The sequence below is a fragment of the Canis lupus genome, chromosome 24 (assembly GCF_011100685.1).
Source record: "Canis lupus familiaris isolate Mischka breed German Shepherd chromosome 24, alternate assembly UU_Cfam_GSD_1.0, whole genome shotgun sequence".
NCBI lineage: Eukaryota > Metazoa > Chordata > Mammalia > Carnivora > Canidae > Canis > Canis lupus.
The window spans coordinates 16,521,809-16,534,880 of record NC_049245.1 but is presented as its reverse complement, the minus strand read 5'-3'; the positions used below and the strand labels follow the sequence as shown (position 1 = coordinate 16,534,880).

The window sequence follows — 13,072 nt, the reverse complement described above, 5'->3', positions numbered from 1 at the left end:
TATCAGAAAGGGAGACAGAACATGAGAGACTCCTAACTCTGGGAAACGAACTAGGGGTGATGGAAGGGGAGGAGGGCCAGGGGTGGGGGTGACTGGGTGGCAGGCACTGAGGGGGGCACTTGATGGGATGAGCACTGGGTGTTATTCTATATGTTGGCAAGTTGAACACCAATAAAAAATAAATTTATTATTTAAAAAAAGTGCATCTTGGTGTACCTTTATTATGCACTGTACCTTTATTAAGCACTTTTAGCAGATGTTTGTGATGTCCTATGTCACACCTTCTCAACTCGCCTGATTTTAGCACGCCTTTGACAGTCAGTTTTCATGCTTTGTCAGCATTCTTTATAAAGCTTACGTGGAAACTACTCTGCTTTCTTGAAGACAATGGAAGTTCCCTTGGGAAAATTCAGGTAACTGGAAAGTGCAAGGGAGCTAATGCCCTGGGAGGGAGCAATGTTCATCTAAGGGGGGATGGAATCAACAGTTAAATGCCACAGCCTCCATCCTCTGGTAGAACACTTCTGATGTGCTTTGTCCATGGTTCTTCAGAAGGTCCCAGTGGGACTGAGCCTCAGATGCCCACAGCGGTAACACACTTGTGTGGGCTTTTTGCCCTTCCGTGTTTTTTTTTTTTTCCTTTCTTTTCTTTCTTTCTTTTTTTTTTTTTTATTTATGATAGTCACAGAGAGAGGGAGAGAGAGAGAGAGAGGCAGAGAGAGAAGCAGGCTCCATGCACCGGGAGCCCGATGTGGGATTCGATCCCGGGTCTCCAGGATCACGCCCTGGGCCAAAGGCAGGCGCCAAACCGCTGTGCCACCCAGGGATCCCCCCTTCCCTGTTTTGTTCTCCCTACCCCTCACTCCTGCTTCCTGGGATCATCTCCCAGGCAGGCTACCCACACCCACGTCCTTCTTTCAGATCGTGCTTTTTTGGAGGAACCCAACTAAAACAGCACTTACACCTCATGTTTTATGGAGAGTCAGTGATGTAGGGCTCAGCAGGTTAGAGCCTCGCTGGTACAATCCAGCACAGCTGGCTTACAGGTACCTGTTCTGACTGGCTGGCATCCAGTGGATTGGTTGGTGCCCATGTCATATAAGTCACCTCCCACTTATGAGATCTCTCAGTGCCATAACATAAATCACTGTCCCTGACATGTCCTTCTTGGCTGCTTATGAGTTTCTCATTCAAGACATGTGGGTAGTGAATATAAATAACTTAAATCATAGTCCTACTGGGCCATGTGCTAAAGTCTGTGTTCCATAAATGGGGAGAAAAGGTTATCCGAGGTGACTCCCCACTCCCCCCCTTCAGTTCAGGCTGAGGTCAGGGTTGTTTATTTGAATGCTGGCAATCACCCTGGGAATTTATTTAGGTGCCAAGGGAAACATGAGGACAGTGGACTCCAGAAAGATTGTGCTCCAAGGTACATAAGATAGCAGGCACAAACCCAGGAGAGGACACCAGGGGCTTGCCCTAGACACAACAAATGCCTGGTGACTTCTTGGTTGGCTAATGCAGACAGCATTTAATCTATGGGCCAGAGGGAGATGATGCAGAAGGCAGAGACACAGACTTCAAGAAGGCTTTTGTAGTCTCTCTGTGGTCCAGCACCCACTAAGCCCAGAGATGCAACATCTCTTATGAAACCTTGTCCCTCCTGCAGGTACTGGCAGAGCTAAGAATGAGGTCTTCGCACACTTAGCATGCCTGGCAGCCCCTTTCCCCGTGTCAAGGAAGCTGAGTCTGAAATGAAGAGCTCCATATGGGAAGTTTAGGGGGAGAGGTTTTGGGAACAAAATAGAGGAAGTAAGTGAGGGGGGTTGGGCAGATTGGGAAATGGCTGTGATGCTTTCACTGTACAGGTTTCAACCAAACCCACTCAGAGCTCTGGAATTGGGTGGCCCTTCAGAGCTGTCTTGACTGGAAGCAACCCATCTTTGGACTCAGGCTACCTCCAGGAAGGTCACATAGCCCTGGTTAAGGTAGCCACCAGGGGCCAACCCTCCTGGCAATGGAGGTGGTGAGTTTCTTGGTCCTGAAGTGAGGATCTTGACAAGACACCAGAGCACCTGTTACAATTACTGCATACCACTGCCCCCTTGGTCCCACAAAGGCCCTCACACCCTGACCCTCGTCTTTAGTGACCTTCAGCTTCCCTGGAAACTGAAAGAGCTGCTTTTACCTTAAAGATGTTAGTGGCTGGCTACACATACAAAATAAATACAGGTTGCATTTTAGTAAAATTATCCTGCCTGCCCTCAAATGGAGTATTTTAGAGCCTTCAGAGCAATCAGGCTTGGTTCTATTTGATGTTCGCATTAATGTTGACTTTAAGAATTAATATTAAATAGGGTGGGATAGTTTCCCATATGACAGATGAAAAAGCCAAGGTTTGGAGAAGGTAAAAAACAAAATGACTAAGAGAAGAGCCAACCTAGAGCCTAAGCCTCCTGACTTACTGTTTCCAGTCTGCAAGAGAATAAAATACCTTGAGCTGTCCCATGTACACTTGTCAGGGAGACACACTGCTCCCCCGCCCCCATGATCCTGGCCTCACTTCAGGGCTACTAGAAAGAATGGCAATCTAGAAAGAAACTTCTTTATAAAGAGGAGAAGGCTCTGTTTAAATCCACATGCCATAGGAAGGAAGAAAGATGCCTATTGTACCTGTGGTACAAGATCCCTTTTCTCTGGGACAGTGGGGAGATTTGTGGAGGGAGGATACCAGGGAAGGTCAGGGCATGAAGGTAAAAAAAAAAAAAAAAAAAAAAGCTGAGCAGAAACGGGCTGTGCTTCAACTTGCTCCACAGTGAAGCAGAGCCTAGCCTCTGGGTGGTGTCCACCTTCTGCATGCTGGCTGTACTCTGAGTCTTAAAGGCATTGCTGTCACAGAGGTGTCCTTGCTCAGTGACTGTGGAAGGAGGGGACTCCATTTCAGTGCAGGAAACCTGGTAAGGATTGTGTGCGGGACTTGGGTCGAGACACCAGGACTCTCCCAGCTTCCCTTTCCTCACCTGAGAGGCAGATGGTGCTGGGAGAACCAGATTGAAACAATTGGGTGAATGGAGAGTTCTTTGAAGGGGTTAGGGAGCAGAATGGGGAGAGTCACTAGATGTACTTTCCTGGGTGTTGGTGGCTGGATCTTTTAAAGCAAAACCACTGATTTAAAAACCCTTAAGTAAGAAGTTCATGTATGGATATTCCCAATGATTCTGATGTGAGGTCTGGCGATTATGTCAGCCTGGGTGTCCTGGAAACAAAGTTGTCTTAGACTGTCTGCTCTTTGCAGTTTCTCTCTTCTGCTCCTGTGGCCACCTCTGTGCGTCTTCTCTGCCACAGCAGACTCCATAGCTTTGTCACCAGAGTCCCCAACCTGGCACTGCGTTTTACTCCCCCTTTTGTGCCCCACCCCCCCTTGGCTAGCAGGCCTCTGGGGACTGGAAGAAGGACTCCATGTAGGATGCAGAGAATGGGAGAAGCATCCCTGCTCATGGGAAAGCTAACCCGTAGGCCAGGATCAGGAGGCTGATGGGGTGGAGGAAGAAGGCTCCGTGGTAAGGAGGAGGATGGGGATGAAGGTGAGGAGGAGGATGGAGATGAAGGTGAGAAGGAGGATGGATATGAAGGTGAGAAGGAGGATGGATATGAAGGTGAGGAGGAGGATGGGGATGAAGGTGAGGAGGAAGATGGAGATAAAGGTGAGGAGGAGGATGGAGATGAAGGTGAGGAGAAGGATAGAGGTGAAGGTGAGAAGGATGGGGATGAAGGTGAGGGGACTAACATGGTTGCAGGCAAATGGGATGACCATGTTAACATTTACCAGGATGATCAGACAGCATGAAAGGAAAAGTTAAAGGAGACAGACAGACACAGAGAGAGAGACCTGCTTACCTATATTCACTTTCCACTTCCCATCTCAGAATCTCAATGTGGTCACCTTGGTGTAGGGTCTGCACCCCACCCTGCAGGCAGTGCCACCGCAAAGGTGAGTTGCTGCCCATCACCAAAAAAAAATCACCATGTGAATGTGGGACAGGGCAGGAGGAGACAACGGAAGTTCCAAGGACCTGCTTTTTTCCTTAAAAATACTTCGAAAAGGAATTCTTTTTAGTATTTTTAATTTAAATTTAATATTTTTAACATTAGAAAATATATGTAGCACTTTTTACTTACTAGCTTATTATTATTTTTTTTGACGTATACATATTTAACATCGCGTTAGGGTGAGCCACGCTTAATGACCTCCAGCAACCAAATAAGGCTTCAGAGTGCCTTCTGACCCACTTCTAACTTTACTTGTGGTGTGATCATGTTCATTACAATCTCAAGAGAAACACACACACACACACACACACACACACACACACACCTTGTAAAAAGAGAAGCAAAACAACAAGAAGTCTTATCCCAAGCATTCCATGAACTTTTTTGTGTGTTTGTTGTAGAGGTCCATTTGAACCCCAGAATTAGCTTAAAGATTATTTTAAGCCTAAGACTTTTGAGATTCAACAGATGCAGAAAAAAGCCGCCTTGAGCTTCCCATATCTGAGGAAAAGCTGCAATTTCTGGGAAATGAGGCTACTATAAATCTCCTAGGAGGGAAGAGTTTTATGAAGATGGGAATACCATTCACACCTGTACAGACAAATGTTATCACAAAGTGCTTATTTCTCACCTGTTCTAAAAACTCATTCATCTTTCCTTTTTTTAAAAAAAGATTTTATTTATTCATTTATTTGAGAAAGAAAAAGTGCAAGCTGGGGGAGGGGCAGAAGGAAAAGGAGAAGCAGATTCCTCACTGAGCGGGGAGCCCCATGCAGGACTCCATCTCAGGAATCTGGGATCATGACTTGAGCAAAGGCAGATGCTTAACTGACTGAGCCAGCCATGTGCCCCCTCCTAAAGAAAAGAAGCTTTCCTAAAGACATCTGGAAGCCTTTCTCCTTCCTCCATTTCCTCTACTAAATTAGGTGCATAGGGATTTAACTTTAACCATTTGGTAAGTCAGCTACTTTTTCTGTTGGCTCCTATATGCGTGGGAGACAAACCTTTTTTCTCCTTTGTCAGTTTAGTTCACAGGCCTCAGGTACTGAGCATAAGAGGGTGGAAGAAAAGTTTTTCCTCCCCTACAATATCCTTAGCTGTCTTGTAAGTGGTTGGTTTGTACAAGATGGTTTAAAAGGTCAAAGACAAGATCTCTCCCACTTTTATTTGTCACTGAAGTTGCTATTTATTTGTTTGGCCTGTTTGATATATGTGTGAAACAATGTCTAACAATTAGTTGGATTCTTATTTTGCTGAATTGTTCTAACAATAACAGCAGTAGCAACAACAAAAAGTAATCATATTGGATAATAATTATAGTATACTCCCTAAATGCCAGGCATCATTCCAGGCCTGTTGATTCACTTATTCTTACAACTCCATGATGTATATAGATGCATTAAAAAAAAAAACAAAAAGGCACAGAGAGGTCAAGTAAATCACCCAAGGTCACCCACCCAGAGGGCATCTCTAATGGCCAGTTGGGAAATCCTGACCTTATCTAGAAGCATATCAGAAACTAGCCTTAAGGATATCAGATTCTAAAACCTTAGAAGCCTCTTCTCTTTTCCTTATGACCTTCCCAAATCGTAGATGTACAATCCTTTCTGTTGTTCTATTTTTGAAAACATTTTCTTCTTCTGGGTTTAAAGAGGAAGTGTTTTCTCTTCCCCTTTGAATTCCAGGTTAGTCCCTTGTACTGTAGAATTTCCTGTCTCACTCCTCCTCATTCCTTTGTTTTGCTCTCCTCTTTTTAAGGGGGCCTATCTTTGTTTCTTTGTTCTGCCTGTATCTCCATACTGTTCTGGGAGTGGTTTACCTATGGTTTATCTTACCTCCAAGGCAAGAATGCCATGGAATAGACCAATACACAACTGTAATGTCATTTGGTTGTTGGAGTTGAATAATTTCATGCAGGCTGTAAACTGCTTAACGGTGTGGGTATCACCACACTTTTCTCCACCAGAGCACAAAAAATACTTATTGAATTGCACTGCAATGACAAAGCATGTGGGGAATGAAGTCACCAGAATAGGGCTGGCTCTTGGAGAGTCCTGGAGAAGGGGATGAGTAAGGCTCAGGTATCACAACAAATGATCACTGAGTTCACTCAAATTCCGGACTGGGCATTCAGCTACAACCTGGAATAATTCAACAATGCTAAAGTGTGAACTTTATTTATTCATGTATGAATGGACGCAGTCAGTCAACTTGTCATTCCATTCAATAAGCAGCCTTTTAGGTGTTTGGAATCACCTGGGATTTGGAGAAGCAAAGATAAAGAAGACTGTGGGCTTACCCTGAAGAATTTACAGCTGTAAAGGGAAGATCGATAAAGTAACAGGTAGGAAACACATGCAATAATCCAGGTGAAAATTCGATTCAAGAGTCTGAATCCTCCATGAAACCCAAGGACAATTCATAATCAAACAAACATTTGTTTTGTTCTTTAGTTTCATAATCCGTACCTAAAAGCCTTGGTTAAATGACTTTGCTGTTAATAAGCCATCATTCTTTGTTTCTTCATGAAGTGGTGGCCCAGTTGTCTTTCCCCCTTTATCTATATGTAGCACTATTTAGAAATAAGTGGGAAACTGGGAAACAAAGTGAAAGGGGGAGAGAGAGACACAGAGACAGAGTGAAGGTCTAATATCATAGCATACTGACCTGCAAGGTAACAGAGGTTCTTTCTCCAAGCTCCAGGACTTTTCCCATTATACAAAACCTTTATTGTTATATTCATGGTGATTTTATATTCACAGCAATACAGTTGCTGCCCTGAGTCTCTGGTAGATTTTCTAGCTGAGTGAGGAACTTCGTGCTGCAATAACCCCAAGCCAAGTCGAGCTTTCCCTGGAGAGCAAAGAGAATGAACTCCAGGAATGCCATACCACTGATGTTTCCATCACTTCAATCTGGAAACTTCATCATTGGTGATGATGGAAAGAAGATTCTCGTCTAAGCTGCACCTTCGACCGTGAAAGCAGCATGGAATCTTCCTTAAATGATTGTATGACTGTACTAAGCCAGAGCAAACCGCAAAGGATGAAGAGCATCCATCTAGATTAAGGGAGACTTAAAGGAGCCAAGGCCAATTTTTTTTTCACTTGCTTTGAGTGGAATTGTGTCAGTCTCCACTCTCTGGTTGTCAGGAAGAGGAAGCTTTTGCCACCAGATGTTTTCTCAGAAGAGAACGGGTTGAGTGCATAAGGAAACCGTAATGATAAAATGAATTTAAAGCTTTTTATCATTAAGCTATAGAAAAGAAGAGGTATAAAAGGACATTCAGTATGGCAAGATGAGTTACATTCCATGTAGCAAATGTTTTATGGTTGGTTTCAGGATGAAAGGAGTCAAGATACTCAAAGCACTTAGTGCCAGCTCATCGGAAATATTATTACATATTAAGTATTTTTCTTTTTTTTAAGATTTTATTTATTTATTCATGAGAGACACAGAGAGAGGGAGAGGCAGAGACACAGGCAGAGGGAGAAGCAGGCTCCCTGCAGGGGGCCCCACGTGGGACTCCATCCCAGGTCCCCAGGATCACTATCTGAGCCAAAGGCAGATGCTCAACCACTGAGCCACCCAGGTGCCCCCTTGTATACCCTTCTATATTAGTTTTCTATGGCCACTGTGACAAATTATCACGAGATTAGTGGCTAAAACCAACACAATTTATCATTTTACAGTTCTGCAGGTCAGAAAAGATAACCTGAGGCATAATAAAAATTTTAAGAGTTGGAGCAAAAATGAGTTCAAATTGAGCAGTGCCAAACCAGAAGTGGGTAGAAGTGCTCTATCACAGGAATGAGGAGAAACATTATTTCTCTTTTGTAGAGAAAAAGTGGAAGCAAAGCAAGAACATTATTTGATTGGCAGTGGCTGCTGAAGCATTTGCCTCACTTGGGAGAGCCTAGTCAACTGTAATTGGTTTCAATTTCTTAACTTTGAGGCATGTATGGGTTTAGGGTTTGGCTTGTTTACATAGGCTAAGGTATTAGAACCACTTCATCTAATGGCCTCCTTGTTTAATTAATTTAAAAGAAGTTGACCATGGGTCAGCAGGGCTGTGTTCCTTCCACAGGCTCTAGGGGAGATCCTCCTACCTTGCCTTTTCCAGATCCTAGAGCCATATGCATTCTTTGGCTCCTGGCCCCACTACTTCCAAAATCACATTTCCTGTTTTGATTTTGACCTTCCTGCCTCCCTCTTATAAGGATCCTTGTAATGACATTGGAACCAACTGAACAATCCAAGATCATCTTTCCATTTCAAGATCTTTCATTTAATCACATCTGCAAAGTCCCCTTTTTTCCATGTGAGGTGATATATTGACAGGTTCTGAGGATTAGGATGTGGCCATCTTTGGAGAGGCAATTGTTTGGTTCACCATACTTCTCTCAGCTCCTGCCTCCACCTCCTGCCCCAACTGTAATGATAGTAATTTCTATGGGCTGCAGGGCCACTATGTGCAGGCCCTGTGAGGTGGGTTTTAGAGACAGCAGAAATGCAGCTGGGTAAAATGGTTACTGTCAGGGTCTGACTATATCCTCTCACATTTTACCATTTCTGGGGCCAGGGATAGATTATCAACTGCCCACATCTACAATTATTTGCCTGAGGGTCTGTCCTTCTCCTGTGGGAGCAAGGAGTAGGGGAGGTGGGACAGCCAGAAAGGCCAAGGAATTAATGCTCCCCCTGCCCACCCCAAGTAGCCCTCCATCAATAGCTGATAAAGAACCAACTCTTTTGCCCTGTGGTTGGGAAAATTCTTAGGTGCCTCAAGATCTGTTTCCAGGGAATCCAAACCAGGACACTGGAGCAATTTAAGTAACTTGCCCAATGCCTCATGGCTAGTAAGTACAGGGGTTGGACTTGAACCCAGATCTGCCTGCAAAACTCATGCTCTCAGTTATTTCTCTTAGCTGGCTTCTTGCTGTTATACCTGAGGAAGATGGCTGATTTGGGATGATCAAGATCAAGCTAGAAGGTATCCCCTTTCAGTTTCCTGATTTGGAAGAAGAGAAAATTCCCAGAAGGTGGGTAGAGGCTGCAATTCAGCCATTTGAGATCCAGAACGGTTGGGGGTTGTGAATCTCAGGCTGCAGCAACCTACTGAGCCCTAAGCACACTTGGGTACCACATACAGAATCATGGGCCAAGTGGGAGTCATTATTTTATTATTATATCCTTATTTTATTGTCATTTATTGTCACTGATTTCCAGTTCAACTGCAGGACATAGTAACAAGGAACTGGGCTTACAAAAATATGTACACACATGTACTTTATCAGTACTCACATATGCTTAGGGTAGTACACATCAGGGCATGGACCATGACTCTAGCTGGAAGAGGTAAGTTTCTTAAATGTGGCTCAACTAGAATGTAGCGTTCCTAGAATATGCATTTCAGACCATAAGCTGCCTGCATTATTGAAGAACAAAATGAAATAGGTAAGATGTCTCTCTTTTTTTAACCTTTAGGGCTGGTTCTGACGTAATTTGAAATGTGATTTCACAAGGACAGACACTCATGTGGGAGACTAAGACTGATTTCGCTGAAGTCTCTCTACTCTTAAGAGCTGTACCTTCTAAGAAAACCCTTGCCTGTGGGGCTTATGTGTTTTTTTTCTGTATTCAAACCCTGTAGTCTCTGGAGGAGAACTCTCTGGAACTCTCTGGTATTACGCTAAGTGAAATAAGTCAGACAAAGACAAATACTCTGTGATTTCACTTATATGTAGAATTAAAAAAAACCAAATGAATAAACAAGCAAACAAAATGCAAAAACAGACCCATAAATACAGAAAACAAACTGGTGGTTGTGAGAAGAGAGGAGTGTGGGGAGATGGGCAAAATGAGTAAAGGAGGTGCCAGAGTTATCGGCTTTCAGTAATGGAATGAATAAATCACAAGGATGAAAGGTACAGTATAGGGAATGTAGTCAATGATATTAAAATACCATCGTGTGGTGACAGATGATTCTTAAAAAAGGGTCATATTCAGAATATTGCAAGGCTGCCAATTCACAGTAGATGTACCTGGCACATCCTGCTTAATGCTGGATGACACTTGGTTCTAATCCTGGTTTTGTTACCAACTCATGGTGTAAAACCGTAGGGGAATCTACTTAACCTCTCTATCAGTTACCCAATCAGTGAAACAAAGATAATATTACAGTTTTTGGCTGCACCCTTGATGGAAAGCCTGCAGAATAGTTCATGCTGGTATATTTTTGGTAAATTAATCTACCTCTACAGCTGGACTGTCTCAGGATGCCTAAAAAATATGAGGGTTTAAGAAATTGACTCATTACTGAGTTTTTCAGTCCTTGGAATCCTGTCATGCCTTAATTCTGGTTTTCTCTTCTATTATTGGTTTATAATCCTTGGGCTCTTGAATCTGCCATAACAACTTTATATTATATATCATGTGTTATAGTATATGTAATAATAGATATTATATTATATACCATGTGTGGTTGCATAGCATTTATTACAAAATTATAATACAGATTTTATTTGAAGTATGGTTGAATCAATTTATTGTTAATAATACGGCAATACCAGTACTATTCAACAATAGCTAAGAGATATAGTCAATGTGACATTACCTGACCAAACTCTTCTTGACTTTTTATTTTTAATATTTTATTTTTAAGTAATCTCTACACACCACATGGGGCTTGAACCCACAACCCTGAGATCAAGAGACACATGCTCCACCAACTGAGCCAGCCAGGAGCCCTGATTTCTTTTAATCCTAAAGTGATTTGCATAGTGTAGCTAGTTCGAGAAATTATTTTCAGAAAAGATGATCCAATTTAACTTTATTCTGAATTCAGTAAAAAAATCTTGAACTATTGTTCGAAAAATGTTGACTTCATCTTGATCAAAGAGTTTGGGACCAAATGTTTTCCCCACCAGAATGATTTCAAAAGATTTATGTGGGGAAAGACAACCACACAGTTTCACAAAGATCCCTAAAACTGACTGTTTGGGCTTGGCTTAGGAAAACAGGGTGGCAGGGAATATTAGAAGATCGTGGGCAAGAGGGATCACTTATATGCACTTAGAGCACAGTGGTGAAAGGCAAAGGGAGGGAAAGACTGTGAGGCAAATGGTCCTAAAACTGTCAAGGGAAGCTCTAGAAAACTTGGGAATTAGAGAATTCTACTCCCTTACGTGGTAAACTGCAAGAGTAGCCGACACCTTCTGGCTGTAGTTCCCCCTAGTCAGATGTTATTTGCCTGGAGCCAACTCAGTTACATTTAAAAAGGAAATGTGCACACTAATATAGCACATGCAAATTTTTTCAGGGTGGGGGGGGGGGCATCTGTTGTACACAGGCTGGGATGTAGCTGCCTTTCTTGAAAACGGGTCTTTTTGGCTTTCCCATCATATGTTGTAGGTGTCCTTTTGTTGATCCACCCCACTGATGGAAGCAGATAAATCAGAATATAAGTAAGCCAATTGCTCAATTCTGTACAAGCAAAAGAATCCAAGTCATTCAGGTTAGCCTAAAACAGAACACCCCTGTAATGTGATCAACATGGAAAAAAGCATGCATCAGAGAAGGGAGGACAGAATGAATAAGATACCCCTGGCTGGTAACCCTGCACAGACTTCCAGGAATAAGCAGGCAGCAGGCTCAGAAATGCCACTGATAGCTGGCAAGTCAGCTCTTCCCCAAAGCCCCGGAGATTCTGTGTTTCTTTTTGGCTTTTTGGGTCACTAAAAACAGACTCTTATAATAGCACAAGTTTCTGAAGAGAAATTGAATATAATTCCTTTAATGAATATGGGGGTATGAATCTACAGGCTATGAACTCAGTGAAGGATTGGCAACAAGGGGAAAGAACAGGGTGCAAGGCCAGCCTGCCTGGGCACCCACAATTGCTTTGTCTGTTAGGCTACTCAGATGGTATTTAATTCTTTTGTTTATCATTGGTGATTGTGAATGGGTCTATCATTTATCTGATCTTCTGAGTTTTTCTTTTTTTAAAAATCTTATTTGTTTTTGTCTTCTATATTCCCAATAATGGATGTTAAATTTGACAAGAGTATATATAATGAGTCTGTGTCAAAGACAAGGCTCTCGCTTTTGGAAGAATGTTTAAACAAGTCAAACTGAATTTGCTAACTAATTTTTAGGTATTCCATCCTTACGGCTATAAAAATACTTTACTTCAAAAACAAAACAAAACAAAACAAAACTTGGGGTGCCTGGCTGGCTCAATCGGTAAAGCATGCAACTCTTGATCTTGGGGTCATGAGTTTGAGTTCCATTATGGAAATAGAGATTACTTTTAAAAAATAAAAATTAAAAAGTAGAAGACCTTTAAAAAATGATAAATAAATAAAACCAAATTTGATATTTTAAAAAAGATTTTATTTATTTATTCATGAGAGACACAGAGAGGCAGAGACATAAAGGCAGAAGCAGGCTCCTCGTAGGGAGCCCAATGCGGGACTCAATCCCTGGACTGAGTTCAGGCCCTCACCTGAAGGCAGATGCTCAACGGCTGAGCCAAGTCAGGTGTCCCCCAAACTTGAATGTATTTATTTATTTTTAAAGGTTTTATTTTATTTTTTAAGATTTTATTTATTTATTCATAGACACAGAGAGAGAGAGGCAGAGACACAGGCAGAGGGAGAAGCAGGCTCCATGCAGGGAGCCCGACGTGGGACTCGATCCCGGGGCCTCCAGGATCACACCCCAGGCTGCAGGCGGCGCCAAACCGCTGCGCCACCAGGGCTGCCCCCAAACTTGAATTTAAAAGCTTAACTTTGTCGTTGCAGATCTGAAATCCGTGAGCATCTAATCCCCATCATCCCACAAAAGCTCTTGTTTCTCTTTATATTTTAATTCCATATTTTTAGACCTTCTATGACATTATTATTTTTGTTTCTTATGTTGAATGTTTATTTGGACTTACACTGCTCTTCTTTCCTTACGCTGTCTCTAAGCTTTGACTTTTGTTCTCACCCTTTGACACTGTCAAAAATCACAGCTCAGT

General features: G+C 42.6%; 1 long non-coding RNA gene and 1 pseudogene across 1 annotated transcript; one reads left to right on the top strand and one right to left on the bottom strand.

The window, feature by feature from the left end:
- LOC100683602 overlaps positions 1 to 4,702 on the bottom strand; it is an 8,817-nt pseudogene extending 4,115 nt beyond the window's left edge.
- A 1,578-nt stretch (positions 4,703 to 6,280) lies between these two features.
- On the top strand, positions 6,281 to 12,727 carry LOC119865539. The gene is made up of 3 exons (XR_005377362.1): positions 6,281 to 6,394; positions 8,979 to 9,092; positions 12,672 to 12,727. It is a non-coding gene; the product is annotated as an uncharacterized LOC119865539 (long non-coding RNA).
- Positions 12,728 to 13,072: the final 345 nt, after the last annotated feature.